This window comes from Chiloscyllium punctatum, chromosome 4, assembly GCF_047496795.1.
Source record: "Chiloscyllium punctatum isolate Juve2018m chromosome 4, sChiPun1.3, whole genome shotgun sequence".
Classification (NCBI taxonomy): Eukaryota; Metazoa; Chordata; class Chondrichthyes; order Orectolobiformes; family Hemiscylliidae; genus Chiloscyllium; species Chiloscyllium punctatum.
Genome location: NC_092742.1, coordinates 26,411,593 through 26,437,175, shown reverse-complemented (window position 1 = coordinate 26,437,175; position 25,583 = coordinate 26,411,593).

Below are 25,583 nucleotides of genomic sequence, written 5' to 3'. Positions count from 1 at the left end.
TTCTCAGGGAAATGCATGATAGGAATATGGAGGTCGTTTAGGAAGCACTTGCTGGTAGTGGTGGACAAGTTTGTCCCACTGAGGCAAGTTAGGGATGGTAGGGTGAAAGAACCTTGGGTGACAAAAGATGTGGAACATCTAGTCAAGAAGAAGAAGAATGAAGCTTACTTAAAGTTGAGGAGGCAAGATCAGTCAGGACTCTAGACAGTTACCAGCTAGCCAGGAAGGAACTGAAGAATGGACTTAGGAGAGCTAGAATGATGTATGAGAAAGCTTTAGTGAGTAGGATTAAGGAAAACCCTAAGCGTTCTACAGTTATATGAGGAACAAGAAGATGGCCAGAGTGAAGGTAGGGCTGATCAGGCATAGTGGAGGGAACTTGAACCTGGAGTCAGAGGAAGTAGGGGAGGTTCTTAATTTCACAACTAAGAGGGACTTTGAAACTTGAAACAGGCTGATATGCTAGAACAGTTTGGTGTTAGGAAAGAGGATGTGCTGAAAATTTTGAAAAACATAAGGATAGATAAGTCCCCGGGCCAGACAGAATATACCCAAGATTACTACAGTAAGCAAGGGAAAAGATTGCTGCACCTTTGGTGATGATCTTTGCATCATCACTGTCCACTAGAGTAGTGCCAGATGATTAGAGGGTGGCAAATGTTATTCCCTTGTTCAAGAAAGGGAATAGGGATAATCCTGGGAATTACAGGCCAGTCAGTCTTATGTCTGTGATGTGCAATGTATTGGAGAGGATTCTGAGAGACAGGATTAATGATTACTTGGAAAACCATAGTTTGATTAGAGATAGTCAGCATGGCTTTGTGAGGGGCAGGTCATGCCTCACAAACCTTATTGAATTCTTTGAGGATGTGATAAAACACATTGATGAAGGTAGGCGAGTGGATGTGGTGTACGTGGATTTTAGCAAGGCGTTTGATAATATTCCCCATAGTAGGCTCATTCAGGAAGTAAGGAGGCATGGGATACAGGAAGGTAAAAACAATGACTGCAGATGCTGGAAACCAGATTCTGGATTAGTGGTGCTGGAAGAGCACAGCAGTTCAGGCAGCATCCAAGGAGCTTCGAAATCAACATTTCGGGCAAAAGCCCTTCATCAGGATGGGATACAGGGAAACCTGTCTGTCTGGATACAGAATTGGCTAACCCATAGAAGACAGAGGGTGTTAGTCGATTGAAAGTATTCAGCCTGGAGCTTGATGACTAGTGGTGTTCTGCAGGGATCTGTTCTGGGACCTCTGCTCTTTGTGATTTTTATAAATGACTTGGATGAGGGAGTGGAAGTACAAAGGGATCTGGGAGTGCTAGTCGAGGATTCTCTAAAGGTAAACATGCAGGTTGAGTCCGTGATTAAGAAAGCGAATGCAATGTTGTCATTTATCTCAAGAGGGTTGGAATATAAAAGCACCGTTGTGCTACTGAGACTTTATAAAGCTCTGGTTAGGCCCCATTTGGAGTACTGTATCCAGTTTTGATCCCCACACCTCAGGAAGGACATACTGGCACTGGAGCATGTCCAGCGGAGATTCACATGGATGATCCCTGGAATGGTAGGTCTAACATACGAGGAACGGCTGAGGATCCTGGGATTGTGTTCATTGGAGTTTAGAAGATTAAGGGGAGATCTAATAGAAACTTACAAGATAATACATGGCTTGGAAAGGGTGGATGCTAGGAAATTGTTTCCGTTAGGTGAGGAGACTAGGACCTGTGGACACAGCCTTAGAATTAGAGGGAGTAAATTCAGAACAGAAATGTGGAGACATTTCTTCAGCCAGAGAGTGGTGGAGGCTGGGACGCTAAATGTCTTCAAGGCAGAGATTGATAAATTCTTGATGTCACAAGAAATTAAGGGCTACGGGGAGGATGCGGGTAAGTAGAGTTGAAATGCCCATCAGCCATGATTGAATGGCAGAGTGGACTTGATGGGCCGAATGGCCTTACTTCCACTCCTATGTCTTATGGTCCTATGGAAGAGTGGGTTAGTAAATTTGCCAATGATACAAAGGTTGGTGGAGTTGTGGATAGTTTGGAAGGCTGTAGTAGGTTGCAATGGGACATTGACAGGATGTTGAACTATGCTGAGAAGTGGCAGATGGAGTTCACCCTAGAAAAGTGTGAAGTGATTCATTTGAATGCAGAATACAGGGTTTGAAGTGGAATTTGAATGCACAATACAGGGTTAAAGGCAGGATTCTTGGCAGTGTGGAGGAACAGAGGGATCTTGGGGTCCATGTCCATTGAGCCCTCAAAGTTGCCACCCATGTTGATAGGGTTGTTAAGAAGGTGTATGGTTTGTAGGATTTCATTAGTGAGGGGATTGAGTTTAAGAGCCACAAGGCTATGCTGCAGATCTATAGAGTCCTGATTAAACCACACTTGGAATATTGTGTTCAGTTCTGGTCGCCTCATTATAGGAAAGATGTGGAAGCTTTAAAGAGGATGCATAGGAGATTTACCAGGATGCTGCCCAGACTGGAGGGCATGCCTTTATGAAGAAAGGTTGAGGGAGCTAGGACTTTTCTCATTGGAGTGAAGAAGGATGAGAGGTGACTTGATAGAGGTGTACAAGATGTTGAAAGGCCTAGATAGAGTGGATAGCCAGAGACCTTTTCCCATGGCGGAAATGTCTGTCATGAGGGGGCTTTTTTTAAGATAATTGGGGAAAGGTTTAGAGAAGATGTCAGAGGTAGGTTCTTTACTCAGAGAGTAGTGGGTGCATGGAATGTACTGCCACCAGTGGTCGTAGAGTTAGATACATTAGGGACATCTCGGATAGGCACATGGAAGATAGTACAATGAAGGGTATGTAGGTTAGTCTGATCTTAGAATAGGATAGAAAGCCAGCACAACATCAGGGGGCAAAAGCCTGTACCCTGCTGTACTGTTCTAAGTTCTATATTTTCTAAATAAATTGTACATAGTGTCCAGGATGAGTAAGTTAGGTGCATTAGCCATGGGAAATGGAGGATATGGGGGTAGGGTTGGGAAGGGGGTGGTTGATCTGCATGGGATGCTCTTCAGAGGGTCAGTGCAGGTTTGATGGGCCAAATGGCCAGCTTCCCCACTGTAGGTATTCTATGAGATTGAGTTGCTGTGAAAAACTGAACTTTTTACATGCTTGTTGTAGTCAGGAGCTACACATAGTGATAGTAGAGGCTCCAATTTTCCTTCTATCGCATGGCTGACCAGGAATCTCTCCGGCTCTTACCACCTGGCAATGCCACATTCAGGAGGCGATGGTGTAATGGCATTGTTACTGGACAAGTAATCCTGCAGATCCAAACTGATGATCTGAAATCACATCGTGGCAAACAGTGAAATTTAAATCAATGAAAATCTGGAATAAAAGAGCTGGCTTAATCATGACCATTGTAAACATTTAGACAAAATCGATGGCTGACAAGGGAAGTCAGGGACAGTGGCGACCTCCAAGTGAAGCGAAGCTGTTGTCTCCTGCTTTCTATTTATATCTTTCTCCTGGATGGGGTTCCTGGGGTTTGTGGTGATGTCATTTCCTGTTCGTTTTCTGAGGGATTGATAGATGGTATCTAGATCTATGTGTTTGTTTATGGCGTTGCGGTTGGAGTGCCAGGCCTCTAGGAATTCTCTGGCATGTCTTTGCTTAGCCTGTCCCAGGATAGATGTGTTGTCCCAGTCGAAATGGTGGTTTTTTTCATCCATGTGTAGGGCTATGAGGGAGAGGGGGTCGTGTCTTTTTGTGGCTAGCTGGTGTTCATGTATCCTGGTGTCTAACTTTCTTCCTGTTTGTCCTACATAGTGTTTGTGGCAGTCCTTGCATGGAATTTTATAGATGATGTTGGTTTTGTCCATGGGTTGTACTGGGTCTTTTAACTTTGTTAGTTTTTGTTTGAGAGTATTGGTGGGTTTGTGTGCTACTAGGATTCCGAGGGGTCTTAGTAGTCTGGTTGTCATTTCTGAAACTTCTTTGATGTATGGTAAGGTGGTTAGGGTTTCTGGCTGTGTTTTCTCTGCTTGTCATGGTTTGTTCTTGGGGAATCTGCAGACTGTATTTTTTTGAGTATCCTTTCTTCTTGAATATGTTGTATAGGTGGTTCTCCTCTGTTTTTCAAAGTTCGTCTGGGCTGCAGTGTATGGTGGCTCATTGGAATAGTGTTCTGATACAGCTTCGTTTGTGTGTGTTGGGATGGTTGCTGGTGTAGTTGAGTATTTGGTCAGTGTTTGTCGGTTTTCTGTATACGCAGGTTTGTAATTCTCCCTTGTCCTTTCTTTCTACTGTGACGTCCAGAAATGCGAGTTTGTTGTCAGTTTCTTCCTCCTTGGTGAACTTTACGTCTGTGAGGGTGTTGTTGATGATGTTAAATGTCTCTTCTATCTTGTTTCGTTTTGTGATGACAAAGGTGTCATCTACGTAGCTGGCCCAGATTTTTGGTTTGATGGTTGGTAGGGCTGTTTGTTCTAGTCTTTGTATTACCGCTTCTGCTATGAATCTTGATAGTGGAGAACCCATGGGTGTGCTGTTGGTTTGTTTGTAGACTATGTTGTTGAAGGTGAAGTGGGTGGTGAGGCACAGGTCCACTTGCTTCATGATGACTCCAGACCCACAGCAATACAGTTACTTGTATCTTCTCTCTGAAATAGCTGTACCAAACCAATCAATTGAAGTAGGAATCTGCGATGGGCAATAAATGCTGGTTTAATTAGCAGTGCCCTAACCCATGAACAAGTTTTGAAAAAAATCTATGTTGGGCAGTACTGTAAATTGTTGTCCAACCTGTTGTTATGGGTATGCTTTCCTCAGTTATCAAATTGTGGAGTTGGATTTGAACTCTGAGGCAGGGAGTGATTTGTTGTTCTATTGGTCCTCAAAGATTTGTTATGAAACCTCACGAAGAGATATTAGAACAGGTGACCATACCTTGGACAATAATGTACATTTCAAAAGAGAGGAAAGTGGTTGAGACATGAATTATTTTAGAGAGGGAATTCTGGAGCTTAGGGTGAGGTAGCTGAAGACACAGCCACAAATGGATAAGTATTGGTCAGAGTATTGAGTACAGGAGTTGGGAGGTCATGTTGCGGCTGTACAGGACATTGGTTAGGCCACTGTTGGAATATTGCGTGCAATTCTCATCTCCTTCCTATCAGAAAGATGTTATGAAACTTGAAAGGGTTCAGAAAAGATTTACAAGGATGTTGCCAGGGTTGGGGGATTTGAGCTACAGGGAGAGGCTGATCAGTCTGGGGCTGTTTTCCCTGGAGTGTCGGAGGCTGAGGGGTGACCTTATAGAGGTTTACAAAGTAATGAGGGGCATGGATAGAATAAATAGACAAAGTCTTTTCCCTGGGATCGGGGAGTCCAGAACTAGAGGGCATAGGTTTAGGGTGAGAGGGGAAAGATATAAAAGAGACCTAAGGGGCAACTTTTTCACGCAGAGGGTGGTATGTGTATGGAGTAAGCTGCCAGAGGATGTGGTGGAGGCTGGTACAATTGCAACATTTAAGAGGCATTTGGATGGGTACATGAATAGGAAGGGTTTGGAGGGATATGGGCCGGGTGCTGGCAGGTGGGACTAGATTGGGTTGGGATATCTGGTCGGCATGGACAGGATGGACCGAAGGGTCTGTTTCCATGCTGTACATCTCCATGACTCTATGACTCTAAAAGGCTGGAATTTGAAGAAGGAAAAGGTTTTTTTTATTCTTTCAGAGTATGTGGCCTTTGTTGGCTGGGAGAGTATTTATTGCCCATTCCTAATTGCCCTTAAGAAGATTAAGTATACCTTTAATTGGTTTACTGATATTCACGTTTTGATTGGTGGAGTGGTAGTTGACTGGGTTAGGTTTGTCCCTTTTTTTTGTGGACAGGACATACATGGACAACTTTCCACACATTGGCAGGGTAGATGCAATTTTGGAACTGTACTGGAACAGCTTGTCTAGCTGTGTGGCAAGTTCTGGAGCACATACCTTCTGCACAGGTGCCAGAATATCGTCATGACCTGCAGCTTTTGCAGTATCAAATGCCTCCTGTTGTTGCTTGATATCATGTGGAGAGAATCAAATTGACTGAAAACTGACAGCTGTGATGCTGGGGACGTCAGGAGGATGCAAACTTGGATCATTCATTCAGCACTTTTGGCTAAAGATTATTGCAAATGCTTCAGCCTTACCTTTAACACTGACCTGCTGGGCTATGCCATCATTGAGAATGACAATATCTGTGGAGCCATTGCCTCCAGTGAGTTTAATTGCCCACCACTATTTACAATTGGACATGGCAGGATTACAGAGTTTAGAATTGACCTATTAGTTGGCGAATCACTTAGTTCTGTCTACCACTTGCTGTTTAGCACACGAGTAGCCCTGGGTTGTAGCTTCACCAAGTTGACACCTCATTTTAGAGGTGCCCAGTGGTAATGATCTCCTGCACCATTCAGTGAATCGGGATTGATCCCATGATTTGATGGGAGTGATTAATTGGAAAATATGCCATGCCTTGAAGTTGCAGATTGTGTTTAAGTACAGGTCTACAGCTGCTGATGGACCAGAGCACCTCATGAATGCCCAGGCTTGAACTGATAGAATCTGTTCAAAGTTTATCCCATTTAGCATGATGATGGTGCCACACAATATGAGGGAGGCTGTCCTCAAAGTGAAGACAAAGGTTTTGTCTCTACAAAGCCTGTCTGGTGATCACTCCCACTGATACAGTCATGGACAGATATATTTGCAGGGAACAGGTTGGTGAGGATGAAATAGATATGCTTTTAGCCCAACAAAATTGCTGGAAAAGTTCAGCAGATCTGGCAGCATCTGTGGAGATAAATCAGAGTTAACCTTTTAGATGGAGTGACCCTTCCTCAGAACTGTTCCTCAGTTTTTGTTTCCAATTTACGACATTGGTTTTTATGTTCTTTTCCCTCTCATTGAATCTTTTATCACTTGCTATGGATCCAGTCTTGTTGTAATGCCCTTTAGGACTTGACCAACTCAATCAATAGTTGTGGACATTGAAGACTACATTTTGTACTTTTTGGGGTCCTCAGTGCTTCTTGCTCAACACATTAGACAATAGACAATAGGTGCAGGAATAGGCCATTCTGCCCTTTGAGCCTGCACCACCGTTCATTATGATCATGGCTGATCATCCTCAATCAGTATCCTTTTCCTGCCTTATCTCTAAAACCCTTGATTCTACTATCCTTGAGAGCTCTATCCAACTCTTTCTTAAACAAATCCAGAGACTGGGCCTCCACTGCCTTCTGGGGCAGAGCATTCCATACACCCACCACTCTCTGGGTGAAGAAGTTTCTCCTCATCTCTGCCCTAAATGGCCTACCCCTTACTTTTAAACTGTGTCCTCTGGTTCGGGACTCACCCATCAGCGGAAACATGTTTCTGCCTCCAGAGTGTCCAATCCTTTAATAATCTTATACCTCTCAATCAGATCCCCTCTCAGTCTTCTAAACTCAAGGGTATACAAGCCCAGTCGCTCCAATCTTTCAACATATGATAGTCCCGCCATTCTAGGAATTGACCTTGTGAACCTACGCTGCACTCCCTCAATAGCCAGAATGTCCTTCCTCAAATTTGGAGACCAGAACTGCACACAATATTCCAGGTGCAGTCTTACCAGGGCCCTGTACAGCTGCAGAAGAACCTCTTTGCTTCTATATTCAATCCCTCTTGTTATGAAGGCCAGCATGCTATTAGCTTTCTTCACTACCTACTGTACCTGCATGCTTGCCTTCATTGACTGGTGTACAAGAACACCCAGATCTCTTTGTATTGCCCCTTTATCTAACTTGACTCCATTTAAGTAGTAATCTGCCTTCCTGTTCTTGCCACCAAAGTGGATAACCATACATTTATCCACATTAAACTGCATCTGCCATGCATCTGCCCACTCACCTAACCTGTCCAGGTCACCCTGTAATCTCTTAACATCCTCCTCACATTTCACCCTGCCACCCAGCTTTGTATCATCAGAAAATTTGCTGATGTTACTATTAATACCATCTTCTATATCATTAACATATATTGTAAAAAGCTGTGGTCCCAGCACCGATCCCTGCGGTACCCCACTGGTCACCGCCTGCCATTCCAAAAGGGAGCTGTTTATCACTACTCTTTGTTTCCTGTCAGCCAAACAATTTTCAATCCAAGTCAGTACTTTGCCCCCAATACCATGCGCCCTAATTTTGCTCACTAACCTCCTATGTGGGACTTTATCAAAGGCTTTCTGAAAGTCCAGGTACACGACATCCACTAGATCTACCTTGTCCATCTTCAGAGTTACATCCTCAAAAAATTCCAGAGGATTAGTCAAGCATGATTTCCCCTTCATAAATCCATGCTGACTCTGACCTATCCTGTTACTACTATCCAGATGTGTCGTAATTTCATCCTTAATAATTGACTCCAGCATCTTTCCCACCACTGAGGTCAGATTAACTGGTCTATAATTTCTTGATTTCTCTCTCACTCCTTTCTTAAAAAGTGGTACAACATTAGCCACCCTTCAATCCGCAGGAACTGATCCTGAATCTATTGAACTCTGGAAAATAATCACCAACGCATTCACGATTTCTAGAGCCACCTACTTCAGTACCCTGGGATGTAGACCATCAGACCCCGGGGACTTATCAGCCTTCAGACCTAACAGTCTCTCCAACACCAATTCCTGGCAAATATAAATTCCCTTCAGTTCAGGTCCTTCAGCCACTGTTACCTCAGGGAGATTGCTTGTGTCTTCCCCAGTGAATACAGATCTGAAGTACCAATTCAATTCTTCTGCCATTTCTTTGTTCCCCGTGATATATTCCCCTGTTTCTGTCTTCAAGGGCCCAATTTAAGCCTTAATCATTTTTTTCCCTTTCACATACCTAAAAAAGCTTTTACTATCCTCCTTTATATTTTTGGCCAGTTTACCTTCATACCTCATTTTTTCTCTGCGTATTTCCTTCTTAGTTATTCTCTGTTGTTCTTTAAAAGCTTCCCAGTCCTCCATTTTCCCACTCATCTTTGCTATGTTATAACTTTTTCTCTTTTAACTTTATATGTTTCTTACCTTCGCTCATCAGCCACAGCCACCCCTACCTCCTCATAGGATCTTTCTTCCTTTTTGGAATGAACTGATCCTGCATCTTCTGCATTATACCCAGAAATATATGCCATTGTTCCTCCAGTGTCATCCCTGCTAAGGTATTGCACCATTGAACTTTGGCCAGCTCCTCCCTCATAGCTCCATAGTTCCCTTTATTCAACTGGAATATTGTCACTACCAATTGTACCCTCTCCCTTTCAAATTGCAGATTGAAGCTTATTGTATTATGATCACTACCTCCTAATGGCTCCTTCACTTCGAGGTCCCTGATCAATTCTGGTTCATTGCACAATACCAGATCCAGAATTGCCTTCTCCCTGGTAGGCTCCAGCACCAGCTGTTCTAAGAATCCATCTCGGAGGGACTCCACAAAGTCTCTTTCTTGAGGTCCAATACCATCCTGATCCTCCCAGTCTACCTGCATGTTGAAATCCCCCATAACAACTGTAGTAACATCTTTGTGACAGGCCAATTTCAGCTCCTTATTCAACTTACACCCGACATCCATACCACTGTTTGGATGCCTGCAGAGGGGAGGGGAAGGTGTTGGGAGATGGGGCAGTATGGATAATCAGTAGGAGGTTTCTTTGCTCATGTTTGACTTGATGACATTAGGGCTAGAGTTAACGTTGAGGACTCCCAGGGCAACTCCCTCCCTCCCGTATATCACAATAGCCGCAACCTCTCGTGAATCTATTCTGCCAGAGGGAGAGGACGTACTCAGGGATGGTGATGTCAGTGCCTGGGACATTGTAAGTTACGATTCCTTGAGTACAACTATATCAGGCTGTTGATTGGTTTGTGAGACATCCCTCTTAAAATTGGTATTACTAAAGAGGACTTTGCAGTGTCAAAAGAACTTAGTTGCCATTGTCTTTTCCAATACTTACACGGTCCATTCTGGTTTCATTCTTGACTTGAGGCATTTTAGCTGTTTGCTTCAACTAAGTAGCCTATTGGGCTCCTTCATATGGCAATTAAGATCAACCATATTGCTATGTTTCTTTCCCTGAAGGGCTTGAGTGAAATCATATTTCTGTTTTTGCTTTGCAACAATCAGCAGTGATTTTGTGATCATTATTAGAGTTTTAACTCCAGGATTTGTAAGGTTCCGGGTTCAGTCATTTGAACCCAGATCCCTAGAGCACTACTGTGTTTTCTAGATTATTAGTCCAGCAACAATAAATACCATGATGCAACTGCTTCCCCTCAACTGAATGACTGGAAGAATTTATACAAGTTATGAGGAGTGAAGCCCTTGAGATCAAAGGTGAGAATTTAAAATTGAGATATTGGTGGACTCAAGGACAGTGGTTATTAAATGAGGGAATGGAGTTGGGTGTGAATTATAACAAGGATGGGAGAGTTTTGGATGAGCTTAAGTTTTAGAGGGTCCCATGTGGGAACTCATTGGAATAAGTGGGCCCAGGAATGGTGAAGGTTTAAGAGGTAGAAGAACAATGTGCAGAGGAACAGGACAGAGATTTTGATACTGGACAGGGTATTGGTTCTCAAGCTCACTTCACAGTAAAATGGCACAATGATATTTTGAACAGTGAACCAGCAAACAAATATCTCCATAGCTCTAAACAATTTGTGTCATTTCAAAATTTCCTCGTACCCATTGCCAAAATGTCTTTGTACTTGATAAAACCAAAAATCAATGTCGTATACATAAACATAGTGGGGATTTTAAAATCTACTAAGTCATTTGACACTCAAATTATAATTTTAATTGAGATGAGCAGCCTGGTAGCTCTAGATTAGATTCTTAGTAGAAACTGTTGCAAAATCCAAATCAATTATTCAAAATTATACTTCAGCTCATAGTTCACTTGGATGCATTTTGCCAGTCATTTGAAGGGATTTTTGATAGAGAAGAAAGATTGTTAAATCAGTCCAAGGAAGGTCATTTAGATTTGAAAAGCTCTGGAGAGGTTTTAATCAGACAGTTTCTAAAGATCTCTGTCACCTTCCCAAAGCATGAAGCTGGGTGCAGCAGTGGGAACATGACATGGTAGAGAAACAAAAGATGATAACTAGAAATTGAAGCTGCAGCAAATAATGATGTGCACAGATGAGGAGTAAATGTTCTCATTAGGATGGTTGTGTATCATGTATTTTAAATGACAAACAGGAATTTTATTTAAAGGTACCTATTCGACAATTATTGCATTTACCTATAAATTATTTCATCTGAATTTGATGGTAAGTGATAATTATTCAATGTTTATTATTATATATTATAGTTTTTCAATTATTTAATTCACTGCCACTGGAAAAGTTGATAAATGGTTTTAAATTTTCTGGACATATTTCCAGTCACAGCCGTCAATATCAGACTTTGGATGCAGAAAGAGTCGGTCCTTGCAAAACAGAAAGCATCAGTGGTGATGGGGGATACCAAACGTCTGTCACAACCAGAACTGAAACCTTTCTGGACCCAGAGTGACCTGATCACAGGAAAAGGCAGCAGATTATTATGGGCACCAAGAATGATTGTCCTGAGCAAAGGTCACCACCAGTTGAACTTCACAAGGGTCATCCAGAGGCTTCCAAAATGAGGATGTTCGTGAGTAGTTATGTCTGATGGCCAGGATTGGATGCGCTGCTGGGGCAGTGCCCAGCGTGCAAACATTACCACCAACAGTGCCGCCACATTTGTGAGAAACCCTTTACTCAGTTACACTTCGACAATCTAGGTCCTTTCATGCGCTCAATGTTCTTATTCATTGTAGATTCTAACTCAAAGGGGCTGAATGTGCATAGAGTTCATTTGTTAAACACGGGGAAGACGACAGAAAATCTGCACATATCTTTTGCACTACATGGACTCCCAGAAATGTTGGTCATAGAAAATGTGTTATAGTTTGCCAGCTGGGAATTTGAGTATTTCCTAAAGTCGAATAGTATTCATCATATTCAATTCTTCATCCTATGGTCTGGCAAAAAGACCAGACCAAACTTTGAAGGCACACTTAAAGAAACAGCCTACAACTTCATTAGATAACAAACGGTTTTAGTTTCTATTTGATTATGGGACCTCCTCTCAAGCAACTACAGGGATAACTCCAGCAGAGTTGCTAATGGGAAGAAGACTCCAAACCAGGTTAAATCTGATCTTCCCAGACCTGGTAGCAATGGTGAAACAACATCAGGTTTTATGCTGGTCATAAGATTCCACTAAGTGAGTGAGATAATTTACTCCAGAGACAAAGTTTGTTGTAGGAGCCATGGGAACAGCCCTGCATAGGCAAGGAGCATGGGTGATGTGAGATCAGGTCCAGTTAAGTATAAAGTTCAGGTGAGTGCCATCCTCCTGAACGAGCACGTGGACCATATGAAAGCTGCAAAGTCGTGAATGGTGCGGGAGCAATACGTTGCCCAGCTCCTCGGCAGCCTTTCCGACTGTCCCATGAACCCATGGCTTCTCTCTCTCTTCAGATTCCTGAAGAAGGGCTCATGCCCGAAACGTCGATTCTCCTGCTCCTTGGATGCTGCCTGACCTGCTGCGCTTTTCCAGCAACACATTTTCAGCTCCGATCTCCAGCATCTGCAGTCCTCACTTTCTCCTTCTCTCTCTCTGTCAAGCATTTGAGATAGAGACAACAGGTGTCACTGCCTTGACACATTTGCCACCTGAAAACGAGAATGAATTTCTTCAGAGATGCTTTGGGATCAAGAGGCAAGCTACCATGTTTTACACACCGCCTGTATCACGGGCAGAGTTGGAGAAACCCAACCCGGTGCTAAAACGCCCCAGGAGGATCTACAAAAAAATGGCTCAGGCTCATAGGAGCAGAGATGTCGCAACTGTAATGAGGTCAGCCAGGTGGACCTCACAGAATAGTGTTAAACTGGTCCAATCAGGGATCCCTGACTGACAGATATTAACAGGAGTGTCAGAGTTTCTGTTCACCCTGAGAGTTAGCTCTGAGGGATCTGGGTCAGTGCCAAAGACTCTCCACGTGTATGTAAACGGTGACACGATGATAGGATACCAACCTCTGTGGAGTTATTTTGCTTTAGAAATCTGATCTGGCATATTTGTGGGCTTGTTGATGCAATACAGCATCAGGTTATTGCACTTGGCAATAAACTATTTATGCTAGCTGTAGGGAATCTATGTGAAAAAGTTCTAAAAATAAACATAATTCTGCTACTTCAGACTTTTCTTCCATTAATTCTTGTGCTATTATGATATGAGGAATATGTATCAACAAGCTGTGAATATTGGTCTCAGATTCCAACAGACTATTCCATCATAACCATTGTCACTGTATGTGGGAGAGAGAGCTGTGGATAAGCTTACAGTCATTTCACAATGTCATTATTCCTCTCAAAGGAATATGATAGTAAACTATAGATTAAGTTATTTCTTGTCGGTAAAAATGTTAGTTAATTGGAATATATTTCAAAAAACAGCTCAAATTAATAATATGAAACATCTCAAGCCCATTGCAATGAGTCTAACAAATACACAGCCTGGGAATTTCCTTTAGAATGATTTACACTATCACTTACATCGTAACATAATTTTCTCAAAATTTTGCAGTTTCCCACGTTGAGACAATGAATAATTAATTCTAATAGTTTTGACTCATGAAAAATTATTGTCACTCATGAATGAAGAAAATAACTTCTATTTACATATCTAGACATCAAGACATCACAAAGCATTTCTTTGGCATTGAAGTACATTGTAAGTGCAGTCACTGCTGTGACACAGGAAATTCAATTGTTACCTTGTATCAAGTAAGATCCCACAAATAGCAATGAAATAAATGGCAAGGTCATCTTGTTTTATTGACATTGGGTGCATAAATTGTTAGCCAAAATACAAAAAATGGTTTTTCTGCCATTCCTCTTGGGACCATTGGACTTTGTTGCATTCACTGGGGAGGGCAGTTGGGCTGCAACCTAACATTTGAACTGATAAACAGCACTTCTGCAAGTCAAATCGAAGCAAGTTTTCAATGAATGCTAGAGATCTGAAGTAAGAACAACAAGTGCTGGAGAAACTCAACTGGTCTGGCAGTATCTGTGGAGATAGTTAATGGTGAGAGTCCGATATGACTATTCTTTGAAACTGAAGAGATTACCGGATTATTTTTTTCTCTTATGCTTCTGCACCCCCATGTCAGGACCACACCTTCTGGCAATGAACTTGGTTCAGCAAGCTTCCTGCATATGGCCTCCTAGTACACTGTCTCTGAGCTATCATCCAATTGAGGAAGGTGGCCAGGCTGCATCCAAGCTGAAGATTAAGAGCCTGTGTTGCCCCATCAAAAGTGTTGGGTGCTGTTCTACATGGAGGATGCCCTAGGTGAACTGCAGAGCAGTGCAGAAATGAACAAGCTCACAGCTCCATTAGGATGGAATTGAAACCCTCATTGGACCGGGATTGGCCACAACTCTGATCTATCAGTCTCAGTTTCTCAACCTTGGTCATCAAACCTTCAGCTTGAAGGCTCTCCCTCCAAGCTACCACAATAAGTCCACCTCCATTGGTCTGACAGGCTCCAAACATTGTAGAATGTCACTTTCAAGCAGTAAAATGCCAGAAAAACCTATAATTAGTATTTTAATTGGTAACCCTATGGAGGAGAAAGTGAGGACTGCAGATGCTGGAGATAAGAGCTGAACATGTGTTGCTGGAAAAGTGCCGCAGGTCAGGCAGCATCCAAGGAGCAGGAGAATCGACGTTTCGGGCATGAGGAAGGGCTTATGCCCAAAACATCGATTCTCCTGCTCCTTAGATGCTGCCTGACCCTGCGGCGCTTTTCCAGCAACACATGTTCAACCCTATGGAGGAAACCGCTATAGTGAAGGCAAGGATCTTCTCCACATGTGGGAAGATTTCCTGGTAGCAGGGATGTATTGGGAGCCATCTCAATGTGGTCTCCATAATTTTCTAAGGCCCAGAATGTTGTTACCTCGGTTGCTCCACTTGCAACCCATCTACCCTTTTAGGCTCCATCCCTGTCTCCCTGTTTTTGTGTCTTTCTAGATTATAGTTTAGAGCTATAATTTGAGGAGATCAGTATATTTGTTATAACAATTAAAATTAGGATAGAATTCAATCCAATCTATCACTTAATTGTCAGAGAGGGCTCATGTCAGTCTGTCATCAGCCAGACAAATGTCTTTGATTAAGGTGTAGGCAGGAAGGGCTAATACGTGAAACTTTCTACTCACAATTGGATATCAATTAGGATGATGAATGAGTCAATCTAACAATCTAGTTAATATACAGTGAATGAATCAGATTGGCAAAGGCAACCTGTAAGATGATTTTTTTAGCGTTTTGCCAAGTTTCTTAGTGCAGTACTTTATGCAGCCACAGAAGAGCCAAGTGCACTTTATTATACATGTGGTAGGGAGTAATGAGGCTAGGTTGATTCATGCACAGCAAAGGAACCTCTGGGTAACAATGATCATAATATGATTGAATTCCACCATATATATGTGAAAGAGTTGGTATAAGGCTATCATTTAAATGTAATAAAAGCATTTATATGGGTTTAAGATGAAGCTGACTTCAGTGAATTGGGGAAAGTAGATTGAAGGATAGGTTCGTAAAAACATAGGTGCAGTCACTTAGAGAGATATTTCATAGCATACATTCCAATGAAAAAGAAACATTCTGTGAGATGAATACATCTTTCATGGCTAATTATGGAAGTTAAGAAAAGGATAAGTACACAATTTTACCAAAAGTTATGGGAGATCAGATCTTTCAAACAACAAACTGACTAATAGGGTGGTAAGAAATTAGAGAATGAGAGAAAGCTTGCTCAAAGTACAAAAAGTAGATATGAAGAGTTTCTACAAGTTTTTGAAAAGGAAAAGAGTAACTAAACTGAATGTGGGTCCTCAAATTATGATGGACAGAGGATTAGTTGGCCAACCGGAACCAGGGAGTATAAATGGATCACTTTCAGGTTGGAACGCTGTTACTAGCAGAGTGTCACAGGAATCAGTCCAGAGCCTCAATTATTTACAATCTATATCAATGAGTTTGAATGAAGGGAGTGAACATTCAGTTGCTAAATTTGACACTCACACAAAAATAGTTAATAAGATTAATGAGTAGGCAGCAAAATGGCAGATGTTCAAAATATGGGAAAATGTGAACTTGTTCACTTGTTGAGAAAAGTGGAAAAGCATCATATATCTCAAATGAAGGAAGATTTGCAAAACTCTACAATTAGGAATCTGTTCATAATTTTTGGTACTTGAATCACAAAAGGTTAGTATGTAGAAAGAACAAGTGATTAGGAAGGCAATAAAATGTTGTTGTTTATGGCAAGGGAGATGGAATACATATAAGCATTGGGAAGTGTGACAATTTTATAGGATATTGTTGACACTGAATCACTGAACTGATTTTTGGAATAAGGAGTTATTTTATGAGGACAGATTGATGTTTATAAAAATAAAAGGTAATCTATTGAAATATAACACTTGTTTTGAGAAGGGGGGAAGCAGAAAATTAGAAATTATAGGCAGGTTAGCCTGGCCTCAGTCATTGGAAAGTTTTTAGAGTCCATCATAAAGGATAAGACTACAGAGTACTTGGAAATGCATGATAAAATAGGGCTGAGTCAGCATAGCTTCTGCTTGTCTCTCTACAAATGCTGCCAGACCTGTTGAGTGTCTCCAATATTCTCTGTGTTTACTTAAGATTTCTGGCGCTTGCAATACATTGTCTTTATCTGAGGTTAATTTTTTAAAAATCATCTACAGGATATGGGTATCACCAGCTAAGCTAATATTTATTGCCCATTCCTAATTGTCCAGAGGGCAGTGGAAAGTCAACCACATTCTGTGAGTCTGGACAGCAGTGTCCTTCCCTAAACAATATTTGTCAATCAGGTGGACTTTTCTGAGCAGTCGACAATGGATCGTCTGGATGCCGGATTTTTATTTAATTCAAATTCCATTCTCTGCCATGGCAGGATTCAAACCGAGCTCCCCAGAAGATTCCTGTGGATTGATATTTTAGTACTGAAACCACAAGGCCATCACCTCCTCAAATGGGATCACCTGTGGCCTTATCAAATGGCAGAACAAGCCTGAGGGTCCTTCCATATCTGCCACAAATTCACCTGCACCTCCAACACATCATTTACTGCATCCACTGTACCCAATGTGGCCTCCTCTACATTGGGGAGACAGGCCGCCTACTTGCGGAACATTTCAGAGAACACCTCTGGGACACCCGGACCAACCAACCCAACCACCCCGTGACTCAACACTTCAACTCCCCCTCCCACTCCACCAAGGACATGCAGGTCCTTGGACTCCTCCATCACCAGACCATAGCAACACGATGGCTGGAGGAAGAGCACCTCATCTTCCGCCTAGGGACCCTCCAACCACAAGGGATGAACTCAGATTTCTCCAGTTTCCTCGATTTCCCCTCCCCCCACCTTGTCTAAGTCTCAACCCTCGAACTCAGCACCACCTTCCTAACCTGCAATCTTCTTCCTGACCTCTCCACCCCCACCCCAACTCTGGCCTATCACCCTCACCTTAACCTCCTTCCACCTATCGCATTTCCAATGCCCCTCCCCCAAGTCCCTCCTCCCTACCTTTTATCTTAGTCTGCTTGGCACGCTTTCCTCATTCCTGAAGAAGGGGTCATGCCCAAAACGTCGATTCTCCTGCTCCTTGGATGCTGCCTGACCTGCTGAGCTTTTCCAGCAACACATTTTCACTCTGATCTCCAGCATCTGCAGTCCTCACTTTCTCCTGAGGGGAAGAATAGTCTAATCTTCCCTAATTTGCATGTGTCTATGTGTAAACTCATGGAGCATTGCCTATTGCTATTCCTCACGGTGCTCCCAGCAATCAAGAATTCTCAACTCTGTTTGGCTTGCAACTGTCGATTGGAGGGGGGGGGAATTTCCATCCTCTGGGGTCCTAAGTCCCAGGGAAGGTCGACATTGACTAGATTTGTGTTTCATTGTCACATTAATTTAGTTTCCCACTCACTGCACAAAAGTAATGCCAGGTTCCCACTGGTTTCTAAACAATGGGTGAGACTCCCATTGTCAATGTCTCATGAATAGCATTAACAGAACAATATCAGTCTTTTTATAATATTCCTGCTAAAACATTTGAATCTGCAGCTATATAGGAGCATCTATATTGTTGGGTTCTACCATCCGGTGGTCATATGTTGCAATGGTAATGGTGCTTTATTAAGCATCACAATCTTCATCAATTAATCTACAACAGTGTTGCTGTCGAAATCACTTATACACAATTGTTGCCCAAAGAACTCTTTTACAACATGTTTAGGTTTTTTTTGTGGTAGACCTTGGTTGTATACTGACAGGACCTTCACTCCATACATATTTGTCTCAATGCGACATGGCTGATAATGTGTCAATGTCTAGATTAGAGTGGTGCTGGAAAAGCACAGCGGGTTAAGCAGCATCCAAGGAGCAGGAAAATCGATGTTTTGGGCAAAATCCCTTATTATCCAAACCACAAAAGCCCACTCTCAAATTTAGTAGAATTTGGGAACCAATTTAGATCATCCAGCTCATCAGCCTTGTAAATGCTACAGTCACAACAGTTCATTCTTGTCCCAGGTCTTCTATATCTTTGAGAAACAGTTTTCAACTTGCAGCATTATTTATTTTGAAATGGTTTTCTTTTCTTGGTTAGTTTTTGAGTTTGGTCAAGTTATGTCTTGCTTTCTTCATGTTCAGATGCAGTTTTGCTTCTAGTTAATAAATGTAAATTATTAAAGCTATTATACACAGAATGATGTTGGTAATCCTAAACCTGAGATGTCTCTTAATTGACAAGCGTAAGCAAACTATGAACAATTCATGTGACTATCATCTACACGCCTTCTAAACCAAATTTAAATAAATGACATGATGCTCTATAAACATAATTGGGGAATTTTAAAATCCAAGACATTGGCATATTGTTGAGTTGCCTTCTACTAAAGGGACAAAAAGTGGCCATGTTTATTCTACCATCAGTGCTCTAGGATTAACCCTTGAATGTATCATTTTGGATTTACACAATGTTCAGGCAAACACATTCTAACTCAGTAAAAACTCATCACATTATGAATACATGAGCACTCAGCAGTCTAATTAATGTATGCCAGCTTTATTAAAATCTTATTTTAATTCATATAAACCCATGCATATCGAATTTGCACCATTCAATATTTTGAGTATTAATATCACTTCATGCCAACAAGTGTTCCTTAAGTACTTGGGGGAAATAAAATTTTGATCTGGGAATATGAAAATGGGAAATGAAAAGAGGAGAAAGGGGTCCAGCAAAGTATAAAGTAACTGGGGAATGTGAGGAAACAAAGGACAAAATATCTATTTAACAGCTATTGTAATCTCAGAGGACTCAGTTACTGTGAAAGATGGTGCTACTTCTAACCCAGACAACTCAGAAAAAAGATCTTCAATTTAGATCGTGCCTTTTTCTGACCTCAGGATGTTTCAAAGCTTTATGAGCAATGAAGACTTTTGAAGTGTAGTTACTGCTGTCGTGTTTGATTGGTTTTCAGTGGCATGGTGGTTAAGTATCTGTGTTCTTTGTCACTGTCAAACAAATTGCAAATAGTTAGTTGATGAATAATATGCTGCAGGCTGGAATATGAATTTAAATACCTTCATTTTGTATAAAATGATAAATTTGTCACTCGGTAACCATATGAGGTTTATTCACTAACAGGTTTTGGCAGCTTTCAGTCCATTCAAATTCAATGTGTCTGTAAATTGAATCTCCTCTTTGCATAATCAAAAATAAATGAGCAAATTTAATCATAAGTCTTGCATTATTTTAAAAATATTCACAGCAATAAATTATGGAGCAGCATTTTGTTCCCACACTGATCAGATAGATGACGTTTTCATTTTGCATTTTAATATGATATACGATAAAGTAGATCATTTATATTTCAAATATTAATCTACAATGTGCAAGAGGGATTAAGTTTAAAAGATGGACATAATTAATTGCCCTTTGTTACAAAGCAATTCATGCATGTTGAACACAGCAGCCCCTTGTGACAGCTTTTATTATTAATTTATGTTACTGACTGCAACATGGAAATTGAGCAAGTTGTTGCCCCTAAGCCTACCAAATCAAAAAGCATTTAAAATAATTTGTAAATTCAAAATACTGATTTGGTAAAGTCTGGTCAGAAACATAATTCAGTTTTACTGTCAATTTGGTTTTAATTGCATGGATCAAATAACTTGAAGTAAAGATTTCGTAGTAGATATAAACAAACTTCTTTCAAGTTGAGTACAATGGTTAGAGGTAATTCTTTCATCAAGTATTGACAATATTATATAGGAATATATTATGTATGATATAAAGCACAGAAACATTCACCCAACCAGTCCACGTTGATATTTGTGTTTTTTTTATTTCAAGAATATTCTTTATTCATAAATAATGTCTTTATGTTTACATAGTCCAAGCACAGTTCGGTTCTGTATACCAGCATATCAAGGAAACAAACTAACGCTGGAGTTTGACTATATCCAGACATATCAAAGGCATCTCTTACTTAAAACACACTATGTTTAAATACATTTGAGGCACAGGGAGGCCGTGGGGTGGAGGGTTCAACAACAGAACTCTCATTTAACTTCAGCAGGAAGATCTCAGATAGTGGTCTTTTCCTGCTGCACCTTGGCGGCAGCTGCCCAATCCATGTTGACATTTGTGCTTTGCTCAAGCCAACAGCTTAACATTCTGGCTAGTAATGAAGCCATATGAAGTCTGCATCTGCCAAGGGAGCCAGACCACAGATGAGTGATAATGGGTGGGGAATCAGATGGTGGGGTCATGGGAGAGAGGGAAGGGGTTGAGCAGAAAGGGCAGGGAGGTGACTTTTACTGGTCTCCCCTTTCCTGATGCTAGATCCCTCAATCAGTCTGAATGCTTTTCAACGAGAGAAGCCACCCAGAAACACGCAAGCTTCTGAGTTCCCCATTCCCATTAATTGCTGATTTAAGGGCTTCAATTAGCGTTGGGTTGAGAAGGCTATTCCCACCATCCACTCTCTGGCCCATGATTGTCACATGGAAGGGAGTTAAAGTTCACACACTCCATCAAAATCCTTAATAATTTTACAACCACAATGACACCTTAATCATCCTCTTTCAGAAGGAAAAAAGATTCGGGGCTGAATATTATAATATTTTAGCGAAGTGTAACTTTCATCAAGTTGCACAGAATGCTTCTTTCTATGGGGTCGAGTGAGTTTTCTCATGCTTGCATCTCAAACTCTCCTCCTTAACAATGTCCCTGCAATGCTGCTCTAATTCCATCACTTGCCATAGCCGGAACTCAACACTGCCAGGATATCTGGCATCCCTGGTGCTGGTGCTGGTGTTGGTGCTGGTGCCATCCTGGAACCCTAGCTGTTCAACTGGTCAAGTGTTAGCAAGCTAGAGTTGTTCTCCCCAATCAATGCAATGCCACAGCAGCCATTACCCAGCATTTCTCACAGCACAGAGTCAGCTTAGCTGATTATTTCGTGCACAATCCAACCCAAATCACTGTTGGAGCATCAGGTCAAACATCTCACAGGTCCATGGCCACATTCCATATTATAATCTTTTCTAAATCAGTGTTATTTTGACACCAATGCCCAATGAAGCCCAACAGCTCATTATTGTTCACTGTGGGACATTACAAACAGGTAAACCTTCAAACACTGTGAAACATTATACCAAGAGTGAACAGAAATAAAACAACCAGAGGCATCGCAATCTCCCGGCCTGCCAGCAATTCAACCAGCAGAACCTCAACTCCAGGAGGCTCAGCATCTTCAAGGGACTGGCAGCCTTCTCTCTATGCTCTCTCTTGGCCAGGGGTTATGTAATGGAATGGTTTGCTGCAGTCAAGGAGATAGTCCTTGTCTCTCAATAATTAGTGTTGTATGGCACTTGGACCCTCAAATGCAGCAGCAACACGCGAGTTCTTAAAGGAGGTAGGGGTCAGCTCCCAGGGTGCCAGAAACAAACCTCTAATAAATGGTGCCAGTAATTACAAATCACTTGCACATCAATAAAATGAAATGTTATTATATTGACAAACTCAGCTGACCCGCTCAGTGCAGGTTGTGTGCAGTCTATTGTGCCTGCACTTGGGGAAAGACAGCTATGTTGCTGATCTGTCGGCCCAGGCTGCAACACTGACCTGGTCACAGGGAAATGAATTATAGTCATGTGATTTCACACAAGTGGCATTGGCCATAATCTCGATGCATTTGTGGGCAGATGATCAAAAGATCCTACACAGGTCTCCTGGAAGGACCCAGTCATATAAAGGTTCAACACAGCTGTCACATTAATGGCCACTGGGATAGGATGGCACCCACTCCGCCAAGTCCAACAGCTGGCATAGTTTTGTCCTGGGACATCCTCAGTCTGCTGCAACACTACATCTCACTCAGCTAGAGGAGGTTGAATGACTCCACCCCTCCTCAGTCTCCGAAGCATCCTGAGGGAACCTTCAGCTGTGACCACTTCATGTGCTGGAGGTTGTCTAACTTCAGCTGCAGCTTGCTGCTTGTCCAGGGTGAGTGGACACACCTGACCTTGCTCCAGGTCCCTGTTCCACAGCACTCAGAATGATGACATCTGCCGCAACTAGCCATGAACCCATGTCAGAAATATAAGGAGCAGACAGTGTTCTTAACATTGAGGACATTCAACAGTCACATGCCTTACAAATGACAGCTCGACATGCTCCTCCACAGAATGATTCGTGTTTCATTCTAACAAGGAAGGCCTTGGAATGACTCATTTTTGTCAATTGTATTCCAACAAGTGATCCACCAGCAATGTTGCAGAGATAGAAGGAGTATGGAAGTGATGCATGAGCACCTATACCCTTCTCCCATAGCCCTATATCACTCAAAGAAGACATCATTGCTTACATGAGAGTCGTCCATTATGTTTATAGTTCGGTAGACAGGAATTTAGTTCTGCATCCCTTTGCATCCTGGGATGTCTTGCTTTAACTACCCTATCCATGCCCCTCATGATTTTATAAACTGCATTAAGTCGCCCCCTCAGCTCCAACGCTCCAGGGAAAATAGTCCCAGCCTATTCAGTCTCTTCCTATAACTCAAACACCCCAACCCTAGCAATATACTTGTAAATCTTTTTTGACCTCTTTCAAGTTTAATAACATTCTCTGATTACTTCTGCTGTATAGAGATGCCTATCTGCAATTTGTAATGATCAGTGACATAAAGGACATTGCCTGTGGTCAGCGTTTGAACCCCACATACTACACACTGTATGTACTTCATATGCACAATGAGATGAAAGCAAATGATGTGAACCTGTACTCTGCAGGTGCATGATGGATGTAATTGCCTCTTGAACAGTCTCCCATCCTCAAACTGACATTGGGTCCACTCACTGTGGGTACAGTCTCAGCCACTTTCCATTCACAAGTTGCTTTTAGGAATCGGCAGATCGTGGAAGGGAAATGCAGGTTGCACTGGCTGGGTTCGGCTTGGTATCACCCACAATGCTCATTCCATGCACAAGCGGGACTGACTGTAGTCAAGATTAGAGTGGTGTTGGAAAAACACAGCAGATCAGGCAGCATCCGAGGAGCAGGAAAATCAATGGTTTGAGCAAAAGCCCTTCATTAGAAATGACTGTAGCAGGACTGACTGTAGCTCACTGTTTGCACAGAAGTTAGACTGACTCCATGACTCTTACCACCCAAAACGAATAACTGACTATGGCCAAGTGCCAGGATTTTGTGCAGACACTGCCAATGACTGAATTCATTGGGATCCCAAGTTACCAGCCATCCCCTTCAACTTCACTGAGGACTGCTCCCCTTTGACTTTGAGACATGGCCATTGGATTGAAGCACACGTAGTGTGTGTGTCATGCAGGCAGCTGGCACATGCTGCACATGTGAGTTTGGTGTTGCAATGTTCTGCACAGCAACAGGTCCATCCCTTTGACAGATGACTGCTGACGAGCATGAAAAGCTGTCTGGCTTTCTGGCTGTGTTAAGCTGAAAGGCAGAACAGAAGTACCGTGAGCCCTTAAAGTGTGGCTGAGGAGCAAAATACCATAAGGCATGGCAAAGCAAAACAGGGATGCTGTGAGCATCTAGGTAGGCACAAAGTGAATGGACACTAAGAGAGTGAGCACTCTGCCCTGAGCTGCAGGCAGGTTCAATCTGTGAGCTAGGTGACTGGGGTTGTATGCAATGTGTCCTGGCAACAGCATCGTAATAATAGGTGCCAGTGTGCCCTGAAGTGCAGCATTGCAGTGCAGAAGCATACGATAAGTGTATCAGAGAGGTGCAATAATGGTACAGAGAAGCTGGCGATTGTAAGATGTCAGCATCTGTGGGCATGGGGTGTGTGTGCAGCCACTCTCATGATGTATGCTCTGAGATAGTGGTTTTCCATGTTGGACATCTGTAGGAGCAGGGGGCAAGCTGGAGTTGCAAGGTACGTACTCTGACTTTCATGTCAGGAGGCACTGGCCTAAGGGGTTCATCAGTTAATTCAGAGACCTAGAAGGCTCTGGGTACCTGAGTTTGAATCCAAGTGCAAAGTAAATAAAGAATCTGGAATCTTGACCACATAACATTATGGTGGCTTAGTGGTTAGCACTGCTGCCTCACAGCACCAGGGTCCCAGGTTTGATTCCAGTCTTGGGCGACTGTGTGGAGTTTGCACATTCTCCCCGTGTCTGTGTGGGTCTTCTCCGGGTGCTCCGGTTTCTTCCCACAGTCCAAAGATGTGCAGGTCAGGTGAATTGGCCGTGCTAAATTACCCATAGTGTTAGGTGCATGGGAAATAGGTCTGAGTGGGTTATTCTTCGGAGGGTCGGTGTGGACTGTTTGGGCCAAAGGGCCTGTTTCCACACTGTAAAGTGTGTAATATAACAGTTGTTGATTGTCAGAAAAAAATCCATCTGGTTCACTTATGTCCATTAAGGAAAGAAATTACTGCCCTTATGTGGTCGGGTCTATATGTGACTCCAGATGCACTGTAATGTGGTTGATTCATAACTTCCCTCTGGGTAATTAGAGATTGACAATAGTTGCTGGCCTAGCCAGTGACACCCACATCCAGTAATGAATTTTTTTAAAAAAATCAACGTCAAGATCCTATCTGGCAAGTGGTAGAATAGGAACCAATATAATAATGTGGCTAGATCCAGTATTCATGAGGGTGATAGTGGGCAATAATCCTTGTTAATAGACATCTCCTTAACAAGAATCCCATCTCAATGTCTGAAACTCTGTAGGAAAATGTAACTTGTTGCTTTGTTCGGACTTCTCCCAAAATTCCCTCAGTTTTCTCACCAGTGCCGACACCGGTTAGGGCACCATAAGATTCCACGCACAGACTTTTCACCCTTTCCTGACACATAAATATCCGCATTTTTGGTTTTATCCTTCTAATGTTGTTTTT